Source organism: Ranitomeya variabilis, chromosome 2 (assembly GCF_051348905.1).
Source record: "Ranitomeya variabilis isolate aRanVar5 chromosome 2, aRanVar5.hap1, whole genome shotgun sequence".
In the NCBI taxonomy this organism is placed as follows: domain Eukaryota; kingdom Metazoa; phylum Chordata; class Amphibia; order Anura; family Dendrobatidae; genus Ranitomeya; species Ranitomeya variabilis.
Window position 1 is genome coordinate 717796145 of NC_135233.1, and position 24373 is coordinate 717820517.

Below are 24373 nucleotides of genomic sequence, written 5' to 3' on the forward strand. Positions count from 1 at the left end.
AAATATAACTGCACAAAATGTATATATGTATAAAGATACATGTTGCAAAAACATGCTCCACCAAGCCAACCATTATACATAGCACCACCTATCCACCAGTTTGTTAACCATAGCTCTAAGGGACCTGTAAAGTAAACCAAACAATGAGCTAGAAAAAAGAGATAGTACAAGGCAGTGTGTAATAAATCCCTCTGCTATCTGTTAGAGGAAAGGATGGCACCTGTGTGAAAAATAGTCAAAAGATGGCTACACAACGCTCCTAAATGTACAAGAGAGCAGCAATACGTTATCAATACTCAACCGAGTCAGGAGTGGAGCAGATTATAGAAATCTCCATGGAGAAAAGCTGCGCATGCGCTGATACGGTTCAAATAATGAGCCGTGCGGCGCATGCGCCAGAACCAAGAGGCATACAGAATAGGGGAGGGGACAAAAGCGCATATTGCAAAAACCGTTCTCAAGCGAAATGAGACAGGGCACAGATGCAGGTGACAAAGGCACATGTAGCATACGACGTAGCCTGTAAACAGGGGAAGTAAAGTATGTGATTAGTGCATAAGAATACAGGTAAGTATAAGCCCGGTAACTGACATATAATGACCCATGAATATAAGTACAGGAGAAACAACATCAAAGTGGATGCTATATTACAAGGAATGACGACATAAATAGCATTATCTAACATTAAACACACAAAAAGGACAAGTGAATCTGTCCATAGTATGTCCATAGTTTGCACTCAGTCATATTCTTGTAGAGCAAGAAATGCATATATACGTGTCCTTGAGAATAAGGTCAATAAATCCCCTGTCCATGGGATATAAAAGGAGTTGTCCTTGTTCCATGTTCTAATAATCCAATCCAGCAGATAATCCCTGTAGAAACATATCCAAAAGCCGCGTCCCTCCATATTCAAACATGAAGAAGGTCCATTGTGGATTCCTCTGGAATATAAGGCGATCCGGGATCTCAAATATCCATAGGTCATGTACAGGAAAAAGACAACATAGTGCCTGACACATCTCCAAATGAAGAACCATGGATCCAAAGGGGTGGATAAAATCACAAGAGGGGGCTAAAGAAGGTAAAAATAAGATGGAGAGAATAACACTATTATAACAGGGATTAAACAATACACACTCGTACAATGGCTCAGCTACATAGAAATCCCATGAAGAGAAGCTCTTCGTTCAGGCCGGAGGGAGCTACTGATTGTAATTCAAAAATCCATCTGGACTCAATTTGTAGGAGAAGTTTACGTCTATCTCCCCCCCTCTCATTGGGGGTGAGTTTTTGCAAACCCACCAACCTGAGGTTGGTCGAGGAACCCCCATGTTTAATTAAAAAATGCTCGGCCACTGGGGTAAGGGTCTTGCTCTTTTTTTGATCCGAGGTCGCGAGATGTACCGTTGAGATGTGCTTCTGTGCACGTTTCCTCAGCTCTTGTGAGGTCTGCCCTACATACACCATTTTACAAGGGCAAATGAGAGCATAAATCACATCCCTAGACCTACAATTAATGTATGCCCTTAGGAGATGTTTTACTAAGGAATGTGGGGTGGACAAAGAAATCACGAATCGGAAACATGTGGGGACAGATGTTACAATCCCCACATGGAAATGAACCTTTAAGAATGATGCCTCTGTTCAACCTCACCGTAGGCCTTTTAAAATGGCTCCTAGTGAGTATGTCTCTCAAATTTGGTGCCCGTCTTGCTGTCATAAGGGGTCTTTCACTCGTTACCTCCATTGTTTGGAGATCCGCTCGTAGGATCTGCCAGTGTTTAGATAGAATATCACTGACCTGTTTCCAGCTGTCATTGAAATCGGTAATAAATCTAGTTCGTGTTTCTTGGTTCTGTCTCCCAGAGGATAAGAGTGACCTCTGATCCCGTCCTCTTGCTCTCTGATAAGCTGTGGAGATAACACGTTTAGGGTAACCCCTTTGCCTAAAACGATCTGATAGATCCCGAGCCTGGACCGAAAAATCACAATCCCGGGTACAGTTGCGCCTTACGTGTAAAAACTGTCCTGTGGGTACACCCACCTTGGTGTGCCAGGGATGGAAACTGGAAAATTCCAAAAGTGCGTTTGTTGCCGTGGGTTTACGGAATAAATTTGTCGCCAGGCAATTTTCGTATGGAAATATCCTCAGGTCCAAGAATGTGATTTCACTGGCGGAGATGGAATAAGTGAGAAAAATGTTAAAGGGGTTGGAGTTCAAGACGTTGAAAAATTCAATACACTCCTCCTCTGTGCCCCTCCAAAGAATGAATACATCGTCTATAAAGCGAAACCAGGCATGTACGTGGGCAACGAATGATGGTAAAGGGTAGACAAATTTCTCTTTCCACCAGCCTAAAAAAATATTGGCATAGGCTGGTGCGCATTTCGCGCCCATCGCCACGCCTGATCGCTGTAAATAATAGACCCTATCAAAAAGGAAGACGTGATGTAAAACAAGTCAACAAGTCAAGCAAAAAAGAGTTGTGCCCTCTGTCGGTGGAACAATTCTTATTCAGAAAGTACGCTACCGCCTCGGTCCCATCTTTGTGACTGATATTCGAATACAATGATTCTACATCGCATGTTCCCTCCTTGAAGTATAAAATTTAAAATACTTTGTGGATCCTCATTTGGACCCCCTCACAGATTTATGGGTTCTTATTTGTGAGGGCTGAATCTTCTATTGGCCCCTGTTTTGAGTTTCTTCCCCACTTGCATGAGATTGTGATTATGGTCCTCCCTTCCATGAGAAGGTTTTGGTAGGATCAATTACATTGTTTTTTTTGGAATGACCCTGTATGAATTTTGCAATATGCGGAAATCCATATCTAGCGACTGTGCAGGGGTTAATATATTCCTTACTGACCGAACGTGGCATTTGTCTCGTTCTCTAAGCGAATGCAACGTTACTTTGAGACTCCGGAAAGAGATATACAACGCAATCGCCTGGACCGGTGAACATGGTCGGGCGTCGCAACTGGACAGGGGCACGGTACCGGAAGTGACATACACGGCCCTGTAGTCTATGATAGGTGTTATGACCCCAATGGCAGGGGGTCTCAGAGACAATAGCGAAGTCTGCAAACATAAAACCCAGCTCATTGGGCAGTGGTAACTAGGCTGACCATATAGCTGAATCTAGCACACAAATAACAGCAGCCGGAGAACGTACCTACGTTGATTCTAGACGTCTCACGCCAGCCGGAGAACTAACTAACCCTAGCAGGGAAAAGAAAGACCTTTCTTGCCTCCAGAGGAAATACCCCAAAAAGTTGGATACAAGCCCCCAACAAATAATAACGGTGAGGTAAGAAGAAAAGACAAACGCAAGAAATGAACTAGGTTTTAGCAAAGAGAGGCCCGCTAACTAATAGCAGAATATAGGAAGATGACTTATATGGTCAGCGAAAACCCTCACAAAAACTCCACGCGGAATATTCAAGAACCCCCGAACCGTCTAACGGCACGGGTGGAGAACATCCGCACCCTAGAGCTTCCAGCAATATAAGGAATCAAATTTAGTACAAGCTGGACAAAAATAAGAGCACAGAAAATAACCAAAAACAAGAAAGCAGGACTTAGCTTAATTTTGCATAGAACCAGGACCAGCAGATAGGAGCAAACAGAAGGATCTGATTACAACGATGCCAGGCACCAGACTGAAAATCCAGGAAGTTCAAATAGCGACACCCCTGGACTAACGAGGCCAGGTCGATACCAAGCAAGGGAAGGAATATCAAAGTGTCATATCACTAGTGACCACAAGAGGGAGCCAAAAGGTCAATTCACAACAGTACCCCCCCCTTAAGGAGGGGTCACCGAACCCTCACCAGGACCACCAGGGCGATCAGGATGAGCAGCGTGAAAGGCACGAACCAAATCGGCCGCATGCACATCAGAGGCAACCACCCAGGAATTATCCTCCTGACCATAGCCCTTCCACTTGACCAGATACTGAAGCCTCCGCCTGGAGAGACGAGAATCCAAGATCTTTTCCACCACGTACTCCAACTCGCCCCCAACCAACACCGGAGCAGGAGGCTCAACAGAAGGAACCACAGGCACAACGTACCGCCGCAACAAGGACCTTTGGAACATGTTGTGAATGGCAAACGACACAGGAAGTTCCAAGCGAAAGGACACTGGATTAAGAATTTCCAAAATCTTATAAGGACCGATGAAGCGAGGCTTAAATTTAGGAGAGGAGACCTTCATAGGAACAAAGCGAGAAGACAGCCACACCAAATCCCCAACGCGAAGTCGGGGACCCACACCGCGGCGGCGGTTGGCAAAACGCTGAGCCTTCTCCTGTGACAACTTCAAGTTGTCCACCACATGATCCCAAATCCGCTGCAACCTATCCACCACAGAATCCACCCCAGGACAGTCAGACGGCTCCACATGTCCCGAGGAAAAACGAGGATGGAAACCAGAGTTGCAGAAAAATGGCGAAACCAAGGTAGCGGAACTAGCCCGATTATTAAGGGCAAACTCAGCCAACGGCAAGAAGGTCACCCAATCATCCTGATCTGCAGAAACAAAACATCTCAAATAAGCCTCTAGAGTCTGATTTGTTCGCTCAGTTTGGCCATTAGTCTGAGGATGAAAGGCAGATGAAAACGACAAATCAATGCCCATCCTAGCACAAAAGGATCGCCAGAACCTGGAAACAAACTGGGATCCTCTGTCAGACACGATATTCTCAGGAATGCCGTGCAAACGAACCACATTCTGAAAGAATAACGGAACCAGATCAGAAGAGGAAGGCAGCTTAGGCAAGGGCACCAAATGGACCATCTTGGAAAAGCGATCACATACCACCCAGATGACAGACATGCCCCGAGACACTGGAAGATCCGAAATGAAATCCATGGAAATGTGTGTCCAAGGCCTCTTCGGGACAGGCAAGGGCAAAAGCAACCCGCTGGCACGAGAACAGCAAGGCTTAGCCCGAGCACAAGTCCCACAGGACTGCACAAATGACCGCACATCCCGTGACAAGGAAGGCCACCAAAAGGACCTAGCCACCAAATCTCTGGTGCCAAAAATACCCGGATGCCCTGACAACACCGAGGAGTGAACCTCGGAAATGACTCTACTGGTCCATTTATCAGGAACAAACAGTCTGTCAGGTGGACAAGAGTCAGGTCTATCAGCCTGAAATCTCTGCAACACACGTCGCAAATCCAGAGAAATGGCCGACAAGATTACTCCCTCTTTAAGAATACCAACTGGCTCTGAGGCTCCAGGAGAGTCAGGCACAAAGCTCCTAGAAAGAGCATCAGCCTTAACATTCTTTGAACCAGGCAGGTACGAGACCACGAAGTCAAAACGGGAGAAAAATAATGACAAACGGGCCTGTCTAGGATTCAGGCGTTTAGCAGACTCGAGATACATCAGATTTTTGTGATCAGTCAAAACCACCACACGATGCTTAGCACCCTCGAGCCAATGACGCCACTCCTCAAATGCCCACTTCATGGCCAACAACTCCCGATTGCCAACATCATAATTCCGCTCAGCAGGCGAAAATTTCCTAGAAAAAAAAGCACATGGTCTCATTACTGAGCAACCAGGGCTTCTCTGCGACAAAACGGCCCCTGCACCGATCTCAGAAGCATCCACTTCAACCTAAAAGGGAAGCGAGACATCAGGCTGACACAAAACAGGTGCCGAAGTAAACCGCCGCTTCAGCTCCTGAAAAGCCTCCACGGCTGCAGGAGCCCAGTTAGCAACATCAGAACCTTTCTTGGTCATATCCGTCAAAGGTTTAACAACGCTAGAAAAATTAGCGATAAAACGACGGTAGAAGTTAGCAAAACCCAAGAACTTCTGAAGACTCTTAACCGACGTGGGCTGAGTCCAATCATGAATAGCTCGGACCTTGACTGGGTCCATCTCCACAGCAGAAGGGGAGAAGATAAAACCCAAAAAGGGAACCTTCTGCACACCAAAGAGACACTTTGAGCCCTTAATAAACAAAGCATTCTCACGCAAAACCTGAAACACCATCCTGACCTGCCTTACATGGGAGTCCCAATCATCAGAAAAAAACAGAATATCATCCAGATAAACAATCATAAATTTATCCAGATACTTCCGGAAGATGTCATGCATAAAGGACTGAAACACTGAAGGAGCATTAGAGAGCCCAAAAGGCATCACCAAGTACTCAAAATGACCTTCGGGCGTATTAAATGCAGTTTTCCATTCATCTCCCTGCTTAATGCGCACAAGGTTGTACGCACCACGAAGGTCTATCTTGGTGAACCACTTGGCACCCTTAATCCGGGCAAACAAGTCTGACAACAGAGGCAAAGGATACTGAAATTTAACAGTGATTTTATTCAGAAGTCGATAGTCTATACAAGGTCTCAAAGATCCATCCTTCTTGGCCACAAAGAAAAATCCCGCACCAAGAGGGGAAGAGGATGGACGAATATGTCCCTTCTCCAGAGACTCCTTAATATACGAACGCATTGCGGTATGCTCAGGTACAGACAGATTAAATAATCTTCCCTTAGGAAACGTACTACCTGGAATCAAATCTATAGCGCAGTCACAGTCCCTATGAGGAGGAAGAGCACTGGACCTGGACTCGCTGAATACATCCTGATAATCAGACAAATACTCAGGAACATCCGAAGGAGTAGAGGAAGCAATAGACACCGGCGGGGAATCGCAATGAATTCCCTGACAGCCCCAACTTGACACAGACATAGCCTTCCAATCCAAAACTGGATTGTGAGTTTGTAACCATGGCAGACCCAAAACGACCAAATCATGCATTTTATGCAAAACAAGAAAACGAATCACTTCTCGATGTTCAGGAGACATGCACATGGTCACCTGTGTCCAAAACTGCGGCTTATTTTCCGCCAATGGCGTAGCATCAATACCTCTCAGAGGAATAGGATTAACCAAAGGCTCCAGAACAAAACCACAGCGCTTGGCAAACAACAGATCCATAAGACTCAGGGCAGCACCTGAATCCACAAACGCCATAACAGGATAGGAAGACAATGAGCAAATTAAAGTCACAGACAAAATAAATTTAGGTTGCAAATTACCAATGGCGACCGGACTAACCACCTTTGTTAAGCGTTTAGAGCATGCTGATATAACATGTGTAGAATCACCACAGTAGAAACACAACCCATTCTGACGTCTATGATTTTTCCGTTCAATTCTAGTCTGAACTCTATCACATTGCAATAACTCAGGTGTCTGTTCAGACAACACCACCAGGGAATTAGCGACTTTGCGCTCCCGTAAACGCCGGTCAATTTGAATAGCCAACGCCATGGAGTCATTCAGACTTGTAGGAACGGAGAAACCCACCATCACATTCTTAATGGCTTCAGAAAGGCCATTTCTGAAATTTGCGGCCAGAGCACACTCATTCCACTGAGTAAGCACGGACCATTTCCGAAATTTTTGGCAATAAACTTCAGCTTCATCCTGGCCCTGAGAGATAGCCAGCAAAGCTTTTTCTGCCTGAATTTCAAGATTGGGCTCCTCGTATAGCAACCCAAGCGCCAGAAAAAACGCATTAACATCTGCCAAAGCCGGATCGCCTGACGCCAACGAGAAGGCCCAATCCTGAGGGTCGCCCCGTAAGAAAGAGATAACAATTTTTACTTGCTGAGCTGAGTCTCCAGACGAACGAGGTCTCAGAGATAGAAACAATTTACAATTATTCCTGAAATTTCTAAATTTAAATCGGTCTCCAGAGAACAATTCCGGAATAGGTATTTTAGGTTCTGACATTGGACTGCTAGTAACAAAATCTTGAATACTCTGCACACGAGCAGCAAGCTGATCCACACTAGTAATCAAGGTCTGGACATTCATGTCTGCAGCAAGGCTCCAGCCACTCTGAGATAAATGGGGAGGAAAGAAAGAAAAAAAAAAAACTCAGAATTTCCTTTCTTATAATCCCACTTCTGCAATGCATTAAATATTCACTTATGGCCTGGCATACTGTTATGACCCCAATGGCAGGGGGTCTCAGAGACAATAGCGAAGTCTGCAAACATAAAACCCAGCTCATAGGGCAGTGGTAACTGGGCTGACCATATAGCTGAACCTAGCACACAAATAACAGCAGCCGGGGAACGTACCTACGTTGATTCTAGATGTCTCGCGCCAGCCGGAGAACTAACTAACCCTAGCAGGGAAAAGAAAGACCTTTCTTGCCTCCAGAGGAAATACCCCAAAAAGTTGGATACAAGCCCCCAACAAATAATAACGGTGAGGTAAGAAGAAAAGACAAACGCAAGAAATGAACTAGGTTTTAGCAAAGAGAGGCCCGCTAACTAATAGCAGAATATAGGAAGATGACTTATATGGTCAGCGAAAACCCTCACAAAAACTCCACGCGGAATATTCAAGAACCCCCGAACCGTCTAACGGCACGGGGGGAGAACGTCCGCACCCTAGAGCTTCCAGCAATATAAGGAATCAAATTTAGTACAAGCTGGACAAAAATAAGAGCACAGAAAATAACCAAAAACAAGAAAGCAGGACTTAGCTTAATTTTGCATAGAACTAGGACCAGCAGATAGGAGCAAACAGAAGGATCTGATTACAACGATGCCAGGCACCAGACTGAAAATCCAGGAAGTTCAAATAGCGACACCCCTGGACTAACGAGGCCAGGTGGATACCAAGCAAGGGAAGGAATATCAAAGTGTCATATCACTAGTGACCACAAGAGGGAGCCAAAAGGTCAATTCACAACAGATAGGATTGGGCGGTGCGCTACTATGGTTACGGTATCAACAGGCGCCGCCGGAAATGATGTGTGCGGTCCATGAGCTGCGTTCCACAGGGGACGCACAGCACACTGCGTCATCCAGTCCAGCTCAAATAACACGGGGCGGGCTATTTAAGAACGAGCAATGCTGGATGAAGGTGATTGCCTATATCCCCCCATTTTGCGGGTCCCCCACCGTTGTGGAGGGACTATACTATATTTTCCCCTGATGAGTTATGTACAACGAAACGCGTAGGGAAATGTATGGGATGTTTCGGGGTTAAAATCTCCCTCCTAAACAGCGTGGATGGGTATGGGTGTGGCTGAAATTGAACGCCCCCCCCTTCCGGATGCTGAGGATGTGAGAGGTCTTACCCGGGCCAAAAAGGAAGTCCTGAGGTGAGATCGTTCCATTTACTATACACTGTTCATAAGTACTGCATCTCCATTTCATGGATGGGGATAAGTTATATGCGGTTTGAGGTGTATATGGTCTACATACTCCTTGATAGGAGTGCTTTTTTCCCTAAAAAGACTGTTATATCTGTGTGGACCAGAGGGTCTTGGGCAATTAGCTATTGATTATTCCCCTTGTATGGGAATTTTTCTTGTGAGTCTTCTATGTTTTTTATATACAGTTGGTTATACCAACTTTTTAACTAAAAATTTATTAAAGGTTATTTTTTAGTATTATTAGTCACACCCTGCTTTGAAACGTATCTTTGACTGGTGTTATTCACTTTTGATTTATTCTGATATTCGAATACAATGATTCTACATCGCATGTTATTAGCAGAAAATCCCCAGGAAGTTCAACCTGATCACACAGTTCAATAAAGTGTGAGGAGTCACGGACAAATGATGGAAGAGATGAGGCAATAGGCTGAAAAAAGAAATCAATACTACATGGTTGTGCGGGCCTGATTTAGTCCAATCCTTTTTTCTTTGCTTTGGTTCTATACATATTATTGGACTAGGCACTGCACCCTCCTCATCATTTGATTTACAGCTTAGGTGCACCCTTTTTCTATATTTTCATTTAATTGTCCAGCCCTGTGTTCCAGGGCAATTTTCCAAGGGTTGCACACACCGATCTAAGTGGCGCTGCTGTGAGATACTCATATACTTTATTTGATACATTTTGCCTTGTGTGGCTTCACATCGTTGGTGTTGTCATGGATTGGGAGGCCAGAGAGGCGTCTTTACGGGCCAAATCTTCCAGTGTCTTTGAGACAGCAGGGGTTTCCACCCCTCAGGTGGAAAATGGTTTTTCTGCACTGTGTTCCGATTTAACCAGGGCCCACAAAACGTGTGTCAGGCTCTGGTGGAACATGAGAAGTTTAGAAGAGTACATTAAATCCGGTTATATCCCGAGGGGGCTCCGCATATCAATTTTTCCAGCTTGGGAACCTTCTGATACCTTCCAACAGCATTGGGAACAGGGACTAACTCGTTGCTCGACTATTCTGATGAATTTGTTGCTTGAACATGACAGAACCCTATTCGGGTCCACTAAAACTTTGGTTAAGGAGTTGGAGACCAAGCTGGCAGTCTTTGATGAAAGTCAAGTTATGACCTTTAAAAGTAAATTGAAGGATAAACTTGATAAATACGAAGCAGAGGTGACACAACGCAAATGTAAAAAGTTTCAGAGGGATAAATTGGACTTTGAACAAAAGATGGCATACAAGTGGAGGCATACGGGCAATGCCCGTCGCCCGAGATGGAACAGGGATACCTCTCCATCAGTGGTCTTTACTTCCCCGCGTAGGGAGGAGCATTCTAGTGATTTTTTGTCTTCAAGCGGAAGCGAAATAGACCACGGACCAGACGGGGTGGAAAACGTAAGAAACATACAAAAAAGACCAACCCGGTACAGGGGCCACAGATCTCCCCACCGCCACAGGTATCCTACCAGACGGAAGTAGGGGATTCGGATGCTCCCTGTCAGAACATTCGAGAACATGAATCCAACTCTACGGCACTACAGGTAATCAATCTCTCTGAACATAATCTTACATCTACTGAATTGTTTGTCCTGCAGAGGGGTTTATCGTTTGTGCCCACACATTCGGTAGACAAGTTTACCCTTATAAAGGACGTTTATCTTTTTTGCAGGAAGTTAACTTTCCAGGTCATGTACAGGAGACCCGATATTTTGCAGGCTATTTCCATGGACGAACATCAGACGTTACAGGACCTATTGGAACTATTGGAGGAGAATGAATCGGGGTCCGGCAGAAGGAAGTTTCCATACCGGAATAAATCCCTTAAAACACCCTCTTTCTCTCTGGTGCCGACCATAAAGATATTTTTTGAGGTGGTCAAATGTGACATTTTGGCCATGTCTACTCGGGTAAGTGGCCCTTCCAACTTAAATGCAGAGGAAAAATGAGCCTTAACTGCCCTACAAAATAACAGGGAGTTTACCATCAAGGAGGCAGATAAAGGGGGTAACGTGGTGTTGTGGTCCATTCAACTTTATGAAGCTGAAGCTAAACGACAGCTTAATAATGTGCAGTATTACCAAAAGCTTCCATCTGACCCTACTTCCGTTTTCCTCTCAAAATTTGAACGACTCCTTTGCAGGGCCCTACAGTTTGCTATCATCACCCCTCAAGAGAAACAGTATCTATGGGTGGAAAATCCAGTCACGGCAACATTTTATATGTTGCCGAAGATACACAAAGACAGAGCAAGGCCTCCCGGAAGACCTATTGTCTCAAGTGTCGGTAGCATGTGTGAAAGAGCAGGTGAGTACTTGGATTTCTTTTTTCAGCCTATTGCCTCATCTCTTCCATCATTTGTCCGTGACTCCTCACACTTTATTGAACTGTGTGATCAGGTTGAACTTCCTGGGGATTTTCTGCTAATAACATGCGATGTAGAATCATTGTATTCGAATATCAGTCACAAAGATGGGACCGAGGCGGTAGCGTACTTTCTGAATAAGAATTGTTCCACCGACAGAGGGCACGACTCTTTTTTGCTTGACTTGTTGACTTTTGTTTTACATCACAACTTCTTCCTTTTTGATAGGGTCTATTATTTACAGCGATCAGGCGTGGCGATGGGCGCGAAATGCGCACCAGCCTATGCCAATATTTTTTTAGGCTGGTGGGAAGAGAAATTTGTCTATCCTTTACCATCATTCGTTGCCCACGTACACGCCTGGTTTCGCTTTATAGACGATGTATTCATTCTTTGGAGGGGCACAGAGGAGGAGTGTATTGAATTTTTTAACGTCTTGAACTCCAACCCCTTTAACATTTTTCTCACTTATTCCATCTCCGCCAGTGAAATCACGTTCTTGGACCTGAGGATATTTCCATACGAAAATTGCCTGGCGACAAATTTATTCCGTAAACCCACGGAAACAAACGCACTTTTGGAATTTTCCAGTTTCCATCCCTGGCACACCAAGGTGGGTGTACCCACAGGACAGTTTTTACGCGTAAGGCGCAACTGTACCCGGGATTGTGATTTTTCGGTCCAGGCTCGGGATCTATCAGATCGTTTTAGGCAAAGGGGTTACCCTAAACGTGTTATCTCCACAGCTTATCAGAGAGCAAGAGGACGAGATCAGAGGTCACTCTTATCCTCTGGGAGACAGAACCAAGAAACACGAACTAGATTTATTACCGATTTCAACGACAGCAGGAAACAGGTCAGTGATATTCTATCTAAACACTGGCAGATCCTATGAGCGGATCTCCAAACAATGGAGGTAACGAGTGAAAGACCCCTTATGACAGCAAGACGGGCACCAAATTTGAGAGACATATTCACTAGGAGCCATTTTAAAAGACCTACGGTGAGGTTGAACAGAGGCATCATTCTTAAAGGTTCATTTCCATGTGGGGATTGTAACATCTGTCCCCACATGTTTCCGACTCGTGATTTCTTTGTCCACCCCACATTCCTTAGTAAACATCTCCTAAGGACATACATTAATTGTAGGTCTAGGGATGTGATTTATGCTCTCATTTGCCCTTGTAAAATGGTGTATGTTGGGCAGACCTCGCAAGAGCTGAGGAAACGTGCACAGAAGCACATCTCAACGGTACATCTCGCGACCTCGGATCAAAAAAAGGGCAAAACCCTTACCCCAGTGGCCGAGCATTTTTTAATTAAACATGGGGGTTCCTCGACCAACCTCAGGTTGGTGGGTTTGCAAAAACTCACCCCCAATGAGAGGGGGGGAGATAGATGTAAACTTCTCCTACAAAGTGAGTCCAGATGGATTTTTGAATTACAATCAGTAGCTCCCTCCGGCCTGAACGAAGAGCTTCTCTTCATGGGATTTCTAGGTAGTTGAGCCATTGTACGAGTGTGTATTGTTTAATCCCTGTTATAATAGTGTTATTCTCTCCATCTTATTTTTACCTTCTTTAGCCCCCTCTTGTGATTTTATCCACCCGTTTGGATCCATGGTTCTTCTTTTGGAGATGTGTCAGGCACTATGTTGTCTTTTTCCTGTACATGACCTATGGATATTTGAGATCCCGGATCGCCTAATATTCCAGAGGAATCCACAATGGACCTTCTTCATGTTTGAATATGGAGGGACGCGGCTTTTGGATATGTTTCTACAGGGATTATCTGCTGGATTGGATTATTAGAACATGGAACAAGGACAACTCCTTTTATATCCCATGGACAGGGGATTTATTGGCCTTATTCTCAAGGACACGTATATATGCATTTCTTGCTCTACAAGAATATGACTGAGTGCAAACTATGGACATACTATGGACAGATTCACTTGTCCTTTTTGTGTGTTTAATGTTAGATAATGCTGTTTATGTCGTCATTCCTTGTAATATAGCATCAACTTTGATGTTGTTTCTCCTGTACTTATATTCATGGGTCATTATATGTCAGTTACCGGGCCTATACTTACCTGTATTCTTATGCACTAATCACATACTTTACTTCCCCTCTTTACAGGTTACGTCGTATGCTACTTGTGCCTTTGTCACCTGCATCTGTGCTCTGTCTCATTTCGCTTCAGAACGGTTTTTGCAATATGCGCTTTTGTCCCCTCCCCTATTCTGTATGCCTCTTGGTTCTGGCGCATGTGCCGCACGGCTCATTATTTGAACCGTATCGGCGCATGCGCAGCTTTTCTCCATGGAGATTTCTATAATCTGTCTTGCTTCCCGTCATTTACGGCCGGCGCGCGTCTTTCTGTTCACACCTCCTTTTTTCAGACGGCATACCGGTGGGCACTCAAGGTAATTCAAACTTATATTAAACGTACGCTGTTCATCACACAACTCACTTCCCCTGACGAAGCTGCTGCGGCAGCGATACGCGTGGGTTTTTTTTCCTCACACCCCATCCTTATTTCATGCCGACTTTCCCTGGCATGTGCATCTGCATGACTTCTCCAGCCTAGCAAACCTGTGGCTCCAGCTTGCTCCACTCCTGACTCGGTTGAGTATTGATAGCGTATTGCCGCTCTCTTGTACATTTAGGAGCGTTTTGTAGCCATCTTTTGACTATTTTTCACACAGGCGCCATCCTTTCCTCTAACAGATAGCAGAGAGATTTATTACACACTGCCTTGTACTATCTCTTTTTTCTAGCTCATTGTTTGGTTTACTTTACAGGTCCCTTAGAGCTATGGTTAACATACTGGTGGATAGGTGGTGCTATGTATAATGGTTGGCTTGGTGGAGCATGTTTTTGCAACATGTATCTTTATACATATATACATTTTGTGCAGTTATATTTTGCATAGGGGTGTTGTGTTTACACTTGTTGTATTTTAAATGTTTTTATGCTTGTTGTAGTGTTGAATAAAATGTTTTCTACTTCTCTATACTACATGGTTGTGCGGGCCTGATTTGGTCCAATCCTTTTTTCTTTGTTTTGGTTCTAAGTGATGTAGTTTACTCACCAGAACTTGTGGCTGCTGTTTCAGACACTTTTATTTTTTGCCACTTCCGTGCCCACATCAAGCAGCTGCCGAGCTTTGATTACTGACACAGTTCACTCATCAGAGCTCGTGCCTGCTGTTTTAGACATTTCTTTTCACATTTTTTTCTCCCTGGTTGCTGCTTTTTTTCTTTTAGCTTTTTCTTTGCAGACAAAAGTTTACACCAAGCAATACCTCACACAAACACAATTAAAAATAAAGTACTGATACAATCACCATATTCATAAAAAAATGTCATCCCACTTGTGCCGTTCATCCCAACAACGCTATTCAGTGGAGGAGGCATATGCTTTCCTTGCCTCCAACACTGATAGAGAGGGAGAGGATACCACATTTCATTATTTTTCAGATTTGTCGTCCTCTTCCTATTCCTCCTCCTCATCTTTCTCCTCAGGTCCTGCTGAACCGCCACATACACCTCCCAGGACAGAAGATGAAGCAGCGCCCACCATTCCAGTAGATGAACCAACGCACCCCACTATGGACCCCATATGGAGCTCACCCCCCTGAAAATTATGAGCCACTAATTCCTGATTTTGTGGCAGAATCAGGAATCTAGTTTGATACCACAGGCCTCACACAACTAGAATTTTTGAAAGTCTTTTTCTCTGAGGATTTTATTAACTTCATGGTGGGCCATACTAATTTGTATGCTCATCAATTTTTGGTACAAAACCCGGGTTCATAATTTCTAACTTGTCTCCTGTAGACTGGGTTGAAATGATGCAGTTTTGAGGCCTGGTCCTTCACATGGGAATACTCAAGAAGCCAGAACTGCAGCAATATTGGAGTGTTGATATTTTATACAACACTCCAGTGTTCCGAATGGTCATGGCCTGGATATGTTTTGAGGACATCCACAAATTCCTGCATTATACCGATAATGCACAGTGTCCCCTATGAGATTGCCAAAACTTTGACCATCTGTTCAAAGTTCGGCTGGTCATCGAGCACTTCAACAAAAAGTTTGCTGAAGTGTACGGGTCCCAAAGGGATATCTGTGTGGATGAGTCCTTAATTCATTTTAAGGGAAGGCTTAGATTATGTCAGTACCTGCCCAGCAAGAGGGTCAGGTATGGAATTAAACTCTATAAACTGTGTGAGAGTACTTCAGGGTACACCCACAGGTTTAGAGTTTATGAAGGGAAGGACACCTGGATTGAACCCCCTTAATTCCCCCCTGTCCTGGGAGTGAGTGGGAAAAATGTGTGGGATTTGGTGCACCCAGTGCTGGATAAAGGTTATCACCTCTACATGGATAATTTTTATACCAGCATCCCATTCTTCAAATCCCTCTCTGCGAGAGGTACCGCACGCAGCCTGCGGTGCTGTCTGCAAAAATCAGAGAGTCCTCACAAAAACACTACTTGGGCAGATGCTCAGAAGGGGTGACAGCGAGCAGAGCCAAATGTAGCAACCACCTGCTGATGGTCAAGTATAAGAAAGATGTATTTTTCTTGACCACCATACACGGTGATAGCAGCGCCATCTGCACTGTACGAGGTATATATGAACAGGTCAGCAAACCTACCTGTCTACTGGGGTACAACAAAAACATGGGGGGTGTTGATCTCTCTTATCAACTCCTCCAACTGTACAGTGCTTTGAGAAAGGCCAAGGTGTGGCACAAAAAGCTGGCTGTGCACATCGTGCAGATGGCAATGTTCAACGCTTTCCTGCTGTCACGATATGCAGGCCACACAGATGCGTCATACCTTCAGTTCCAGGGGGTAGTGATTAAGGCCCGGATATTTGGCACACAGGAAGGAGGGGCCCCAGTAATTCCGGAACTGAAATTGCTTGTATTGTACCTGGAGCGCCCTCAGACGCAGGGCCGCGGGGTACTCGGTACCGGGCCTCTCTGTATCGGTTCTGGGGTTGTCACGGTGGCTATGTTGAGGGAGGATCTAAATTGATCCTTCACGGTTAACTCAGTGATTTCCAAATTAATCTACAGGGCGTTGCCGGCAACTGAAAATGACCAGACGGAGATGTGTGCCTCTGTATGGGGGATCGAGCAGATCTCTGGCCCCCGTTTTTATTGTGTATGAGTTTTCATAGTCATAGAAATTATACTTCAACCAATCAGCATAAGAACACGCTCACAGTTCTTAACCTATAAGAATGCAGGAAAAACTTAACCCATGAGGATACAGGAAAAATGGAAACTACAGATATGGTCATGTCTTTTTGGCATAGTATGTGTTTTTCTAACAGATGCCTCAGTCTTGTATAGTGATACACCCCCGAATCTATTATCTGGCTCGAGTCAGAAGACTCAAGGTCTTTATACCAATTATGAACCATAGCCTAGTTGCATACCAGGCTTGTGAACAACAAGATAAAATTACTTCATGGCAGCTGTAACCTTTAACCTAATTAAATAACAGAATTTATCTTTAAGCAACAAGAAAATTGAGTCAAAAACACAAAATGGAGAATCTAGCACAAAAAGGAGAACCTTTCATAATTTGTTCCTTCACATTCCCCCCTAGATAAATTTTGTTAATTAATGTCCAGCATCAGAGGTACTATCCCAAGCTATAAGCTCGAGGGGTACTGGTCTTCACATGGCTGGTGCCATGTTACCAGCCATGGCTGTTGAGGCGTACCCGTCCCCCCTGTATACTAGAATTTACGAATAACAATTATTGATAACAGTGGTGGGGATCTTTTGATCATGCGCTTGGCTTCAACATCTTCATCAGGTATCTTTGTGAAATCGGTGTAGAGAAGAGCAGGAGTGGCAACGCTTTTGGTATCATCACTAATTGTCTTAGTGCAGAATTTCCTAATACACACAGAAATACACCAAAGAACAAGTTTTAGTATTACATATATAACAAGGATAAAGGCAACAATATATAACAAACTTTGCAAGATTCCAGCTATCCAGCCCCCAAATCCCTCAAACCAATTTGCTGGATTAAGAAAGGAGAAGGTGTCTGCCCACCAACTGTCCTTATTACGGTCATTGTCTTTATTATATTGAGCTCTGAGTCTTTGAATATCCTCTAACTTTAACTTCATAGCACTATTGGGATCTATATAATGACAGCAGGCAGGTCCAATAACCTGACACATACCACCCTGTGCTGCTGTTAAGTAATACAGTATATTGATTAGTGACTATGATAATTTGGTTTTGGACAACAACAGTAGTATTAAGTATATCCAATATATCCCAAATTTGATCATCTAGATAGTCTGTGGCCCTAACCAACGTATCCCACATTTGTGTAATCATAGGGTAAATGAAAATAGAACTGACAATTTTATTGGCTATACCCATCTGTACTACTAATCTTTCATGATATTGTACAAACTTATTATTCAAGGATATTGGGGAATTTAGGCTGTCCCATATGGTTACCAATAATAATATAGAAAATGCGAAAACCAAAACATTATGTCCCCTTATTTGCTACTAGTCTGTTTGACCAGCTTGCAGTGTGATACGTGGATCCACGTTGACCTTCCCTCCAGCTTTACTGACATAGGAATGATACTGAGGACTTGGTAGGGACCGTCATACAAGGGTTCTAGTCCGTGTTTTCTGACATGGCTTTTCACGACCATAAAGCCACCAGACTTTAAGTTGTGACAAATGTCGGTTTCTGCTGAATCTGGAAAGGAAGAAAAAAACTAAAACATAGATATTAGCAACATTTTTACTAAGCTGAATAACATATTGAACAGCACGGTCAGTTTCTTCTGATAACTACTGAGGCTGGAAGTTTACAACTGGGGGCCTAGCACCAAACAATATCTCATATGGGGACAGGCCATGTTTTGCCTTAGGGGTTGTACGAATGTGGTACAGTACAATGGGTAGGAGCTCTGGCCATGGAGCCGTAGTCTCCTGCATCATTTTGGTCAATTGTCCCTTCAGTGTGCCATTCAGCCTCTCAACTTTCCCACTGGATTGTGGATAGTATAGAGTATGGAGGGCTACAGTGGATCCAAACCTTGTCAGAACCTCCTGATACACATGAGAAGAAAAGGCCGGAACTTGGTCACTTTCGACGACTTCTGGAACACCATATCTGCATATAACTTCCATCACCAGTTTCTTCGCTGTAGTCTTTGCAGTCACGTTGGTAATGGGGAACGCTTCAGGCCAACTGGAGAACATGTCGACAACCACCAGACAATATTCATACCTTCCAAACTTAGGCAACGTGATGTGGTCCACCTGGAGCCTTTGGAACAGATAGTCGGGCTTAGCAAGGTGCTTCGGGGGTACATGTTGAAGTTGACCGGGATTGCAGGTCTGACAGATATTACATGCACGATTGAGTGCTGTCAAGACTGTAGAAATACCTGGAGCCCAGTCGAATTTTTGTACCAGGGCTAGGGCCTGTTTTTTTCCTCGATGTGTGGGCCCATGTGCCCACATGGCAATAGCAGGGTACATCCGCTTAGGGAGACACACAAGTTGGTCCTTTTTCCAGAGACCATTGTCCATACGTGCTCCATCAGCCTTCCACTGCTTCACTTCTTCCTTTTGGGGACATTCTCTGCATCGTCATTAAGCGGTCTCGCGGGGTCCGACAGAAAACCTCAGTATGTCGTCAATCATCAGGTTCCTGTAGAGTCAGTGTTTCTTGTAACTGTTTACGCTGAGAGCGTGTGGTCACCATAGTCGGTATGGTCAGTTCAACGGGTAGGAAAGCAGCAGCCTTTGCTTGCATATCCACAAAGGCGTCACCAACAGTCTGTGGACTGTTCTTAGGACCATGCACCTTAACTTTGATAATGGCCACCTGGGTAGGTAATTTGATTGAGTCCATGAGGGTTTTATCACCTTCAGCATTCTTCACTGGAGTCCCGGCGGTGGTAATAAACCCTTGATTGGCCCATAGGGCTCCGAAATCATGAGCAATACCAAATGCATACTGTGAGTCCATGTATATATTAGCCCGCCTGTCTTTGGCCAGAACACATGCAGTAGACAGAGCCTGAAGTTCTGCTTCTTATGCTGACAGTGAGGGAGGGAGGGAGTGCAGCTCCGTGCACTACAGTATCTTCCGTAGTAACAGCGTATCCGGTGTGGAATCTGCCAAAATCATCAGCATATCTTGAACCGTCTTTCAGGACATTATAGAGAGATTGCATTATGCGGGATGCGTCCGGTATCCACTGACAACAATAAGTACATAGTCCAAGAAAACACTGGAGTTCAGTCTCATCTTTTGGAAAAGGAAGGGAGCTGATGGCTACTTTTCTTTCTTTTGAGAGGTGTCTGACACCCTGAAGGAGACAGTGACCCAAAAATATCACTTGACCAAGGCAGAACGGAAGTTTCGAGGCCGAAACCCGACAGCTCAGATCTGCCAGATACTTGAAAAGACTAACAGTGGCAGCAATGGCTTCCTGCTCTGTTTGTGCACACACAAAAGATCAGCCACATTATATTCATCTGCATAGGGGTTATATAACGTAAGGACCATCTGACTATCATCTTGGAATTATATTCTGGAGCGGAACTGTGATAATAAATCTGCCCCCAGTAAATTTACCGGACATATAGGAGAGATTATGAACTGAGCAGTAACTTCAGGGAAAGGGTCCCATGGGGATAGGTTTTATAAGAGTATATTTATTAGGTCTGCCATCTACACTGATTAAAACAAACTCTTGGTCTGAGAATTGACATGACGAGGCTTGAGAGGGAGTGAGATTCCCATACAGGGTTAAAAAGGGGTATTGGAGTATGAGACTGGACTTGTGTATGATGGGAGGAGGGCAGGGGCTGAAGTCTGTTACATGGGCCACTGATAAGGAACGAAGCTGTGTCCTTGCAGCTGTGAGGGGGGGGGGGCTGTATTTGGAGCGGGGAATTGCTGTGGCTACTGGTTTAACCCTTGCCTTTAGCTTGGTCCGCTAATCTATCTTGTGCCCAAACTTTTAAAGCATTACAGAAATCAACACCACTCTTATATGTTCCCCCATCCAGGTTCACATTATACATTATGCCACCCTCAATAATTGGAAAATACCCCTCCCCAGCCTTCACTTGGAGTAAGTGTAACAGATCTCTCCGGGGAGTGGAATAAATCTCTCGATTTGCTGCTATTTGTCTATAGAAGGCCATGGGGTTTCTGGATCGGGTAAGTGGTTACAAAGGGTGTCTATCTGCGATGGAGAAAAGGGGGTATACTTTAGCCTGCCAGGAGTAGTTTTCACATCATCTTCTTCAAACTCTGATATTACTGACTCGGGGGCGGGAGGCTCTGTTACAGTTAGAGATTGTATTGCCTGATGGGCCGTTAGGCGGCTATCAGGGACAAATCGGACCTCCTCCAATTTTATGGGGTTTTCCTGTATACAGCGCTCTATTGCTGATACTATAACCATGGCGGCATCCTTCCTGGGATATTGGAAGATACCGGCAGAGATTAATGGTATGGCCATTGTACGTTGAGGCATCGTACCGGGAGGAACGGAGGAGGCATACAGGATTGCGTTCTGGACAGCCTCAGTAAGCAACTGTTGGGACCTGGGAATGTTGGTAGGATTATACCGTGGCCCCACTGCATGTATTACATATTGACACGGAAGCTGTCCTGCTCTGGTTGCTGCGACCTATCCTGTTTCTACCTGGCCATAAGTTTGTATATATGAATTAGATTCTTCCTGCATCATGGGTCCACCTTTCTGTGAAATCACTGCAGCCAGTCCTCCAGCATGGTGGAGTTGATTATTTGCGGCATTTACTATGGCCCCAACATGTTATTTTGTGAGATCCCCTGTCCCTATCCTAAAGAGCACATCATGACGGTGGGGTCCAGGAATAACATTAGAATGCATTTCCTGGAAATCTTCTATCTCCTCTGTATATCCTGTCTCTGACCGAGTGACTAAGGTAGGTGGGGGCGGATACTCATAACCACTAGCAATACTAGGCATAACAGGAGCTGGTGCTGGCGGTGGCCGATAATATATGCCATCAGCGTTTAGCAAGGGAAAGGTGGGGGCTACGACCCCGGATCTCCTCGCTCCACAATTGTAACAGACCTCTCTCCACTGAGAATTAGTAACTCCGCATGCATCACAAATCCACCCGGCAGGATCATAGGGTGGGGGCACACTAAGTTTTGGCAACCCAGTATATATTGGTGCTTTGGGAATGAGGGGCACAGAACTTACAGTCGGGAGGAGAGGCTGGATTTCCTGGGGAGGGACCATATCATCTAAAAGGGAGCCCCCCTGTTTCAGATTATTATTTTTAATTATTTGTCTTTCTAACACATTACCCTCAATCACTTTCTCAATTCCTTCCTGCACCACAAAACATCCAGTTTTTTGTCATAGTAATAGACAACTTTCCCTTTCCAACATGACAAAACAATCAGAATTCACGTCCTCTGTTGATCCTCAATTTGCTATATATCAACCACTCAACTTGAAGCAGGTAAATCTTTTACCAATCTTTCAATCACACTGATAACCAAACAATCACTTACTAGTTTCCTTCTAGAACTAGGCACTAGATTTCACTTTCAATTTACAATATTTCTTTGTACTTCAAAACAATATTGTCGCTTTAAACAAAACACAGATCTACCAGCGTGTACTACACCAAGAAAATACAGTGAAACTCAAGAGCGCAGCCACGTGCGTGCCCCCTCCACACCAGAAACACAGCATAGATAAGAAAATCACAGCATTCCTCAGCACAGAAGGGAGAAAGCAACAGCGCAGCTGCTCGACCCCTCCCATCGGATATTTTAGAGATAAACACAGAAACGGAATACAGCAGTTCTCAGACTTAATTAATTTCTACAAAATCTTCATCGCACAATTCACATACCAGAACACCTTAGGATAAAAAAACAATAATTGAGAATATTTTCCCTGCATTCCTGACAGATTTCTTTCCCCATCTTTGAGCTAACAATATCAAATTCATCACACAATTCAAAATCTTCTTCTTCTTACATAGTAACATAGTTAGTAAGGCCGAAAAAAGACATTTGTCCATCCAGTTCAGCCTATATTCCTATATTCCATCATAATAAATCCCCTGATCTACATCCTTCTACAGAACCTAATAATTGTATGATACAATATTGTTCTGCTCCAGGAAGACATCCAGGCCTCTCTTGAACCCCTCGACTGAGTTCGCCATCACCACCTCCTCAGGCAAGCAATTCCAGATTCTCACTGCCCTAACAGTAAAGAATCCTCTTCTATGTTGGTGGAAAAACCTTCTCTCCTCCAGACGCAAAGAATGCCCCCTTGTGCCCGTCACCTTCCTTGGTATAAACAGATCCTCAGCGAGATATTTGTATTGTCCCCTTATATACTTATACATGGTTATTAGATCGCCCCTCAGTCGTCTTTTTTCTAGACTAAATAATCCTAATTTCGCTAATCTATCTGGGTATTGTAGTTCTCCCATCCCCTTTATTAACTTTGTTGCCCTCCTTTGTACTCTCTCTAGTTCCATTATATCCTTCCTGAGCACCGGTGCCCAAAACTGGACACAGTACTCCATGTGCGGTCTAACTAGGGATTTGTACAGAGGCAGTATAATGCTCTCATCATGTGTATCCAGACCTCTTTTAATGCACCCCATGATCCTGTTTGCCTTGGCAGCTGCTGCTTGGCACTGGCTGCTCCAGGTAAGTTTATCATTAACTAGGATCCCCAAGTCCTTCTCCCTGTCAGATTTACCCAGTGGTTTCCCGTTCAGTGTGTAATGGTGATATTGATTCCTTTTTCCCATGTGTATAACCTTACATTTATCATTGTTAAACCTCATCTGCCACCTTTCAGCCCAAGTTTCCAACTTATCCAGATCCATCTGTAGCAGAATACTATCTTCTCTTGTATTAACTGCTTTACATAGTTTTGTATCATCTGCAAATATCAATATTTTACTGTGTAAACCTTCTACCAGATCATTAATGAATATGTTGAAGAGAACAGGTCCCAATACCGACCCCTGCGGTACCCCACTGGTCACAGCGACCCAGTTAGAGACTATACCATTTATAACCACCCTCTGCTTTCTATCACTAAGCCAGTTACTAACCCATTTACACACATTTTCCCCCAGACCAAGCATTCTCATTTTGTGTACCAACCTCTTGTGCGGCACGGTATCAAACGCTTTGGAAAAATCGAGATATACCACGTCCAATGACTCACCGTGGTCCAGCCTATAGCTTACCTCTTCATAAAAACTGATTAGATTGGTTTGACATGAGCGATTTCTCATAAACCCATGCTGATATGGAGTTAAACAGTTATTCTCATTGAGATAATCCAGAATAACATCCTTCAGAAACCCTTCAAATATTTTACCAACAGTAGAGGTTAGACTTACTGGCCTATAATTTCCAGGTTCACTTTTAGAGCCCTTTTTGAATATTGGCACCACATTTGCTATGCGCCAGTCCTGCGGAACAGACCCCGTCGCTATAGAGTCCCTAAAAATAAGAAATAATGGTTTATCTATTACATTACTTAGTTCTCTTAGTACTCGTGGGTGTATGCCATCCGGACCCGGAGATTTATCTATTTTAATCTTATTTAGCCGGTTTCGCACCTCTTCTTGGGTTAGATTGGTGACCCTTAATATAGGGTTTTCATTGTTTCTTGGGATTTCACCTAGCATTTCATTTTCCATCGTGAATACCGTGGAGAAGAAGGTG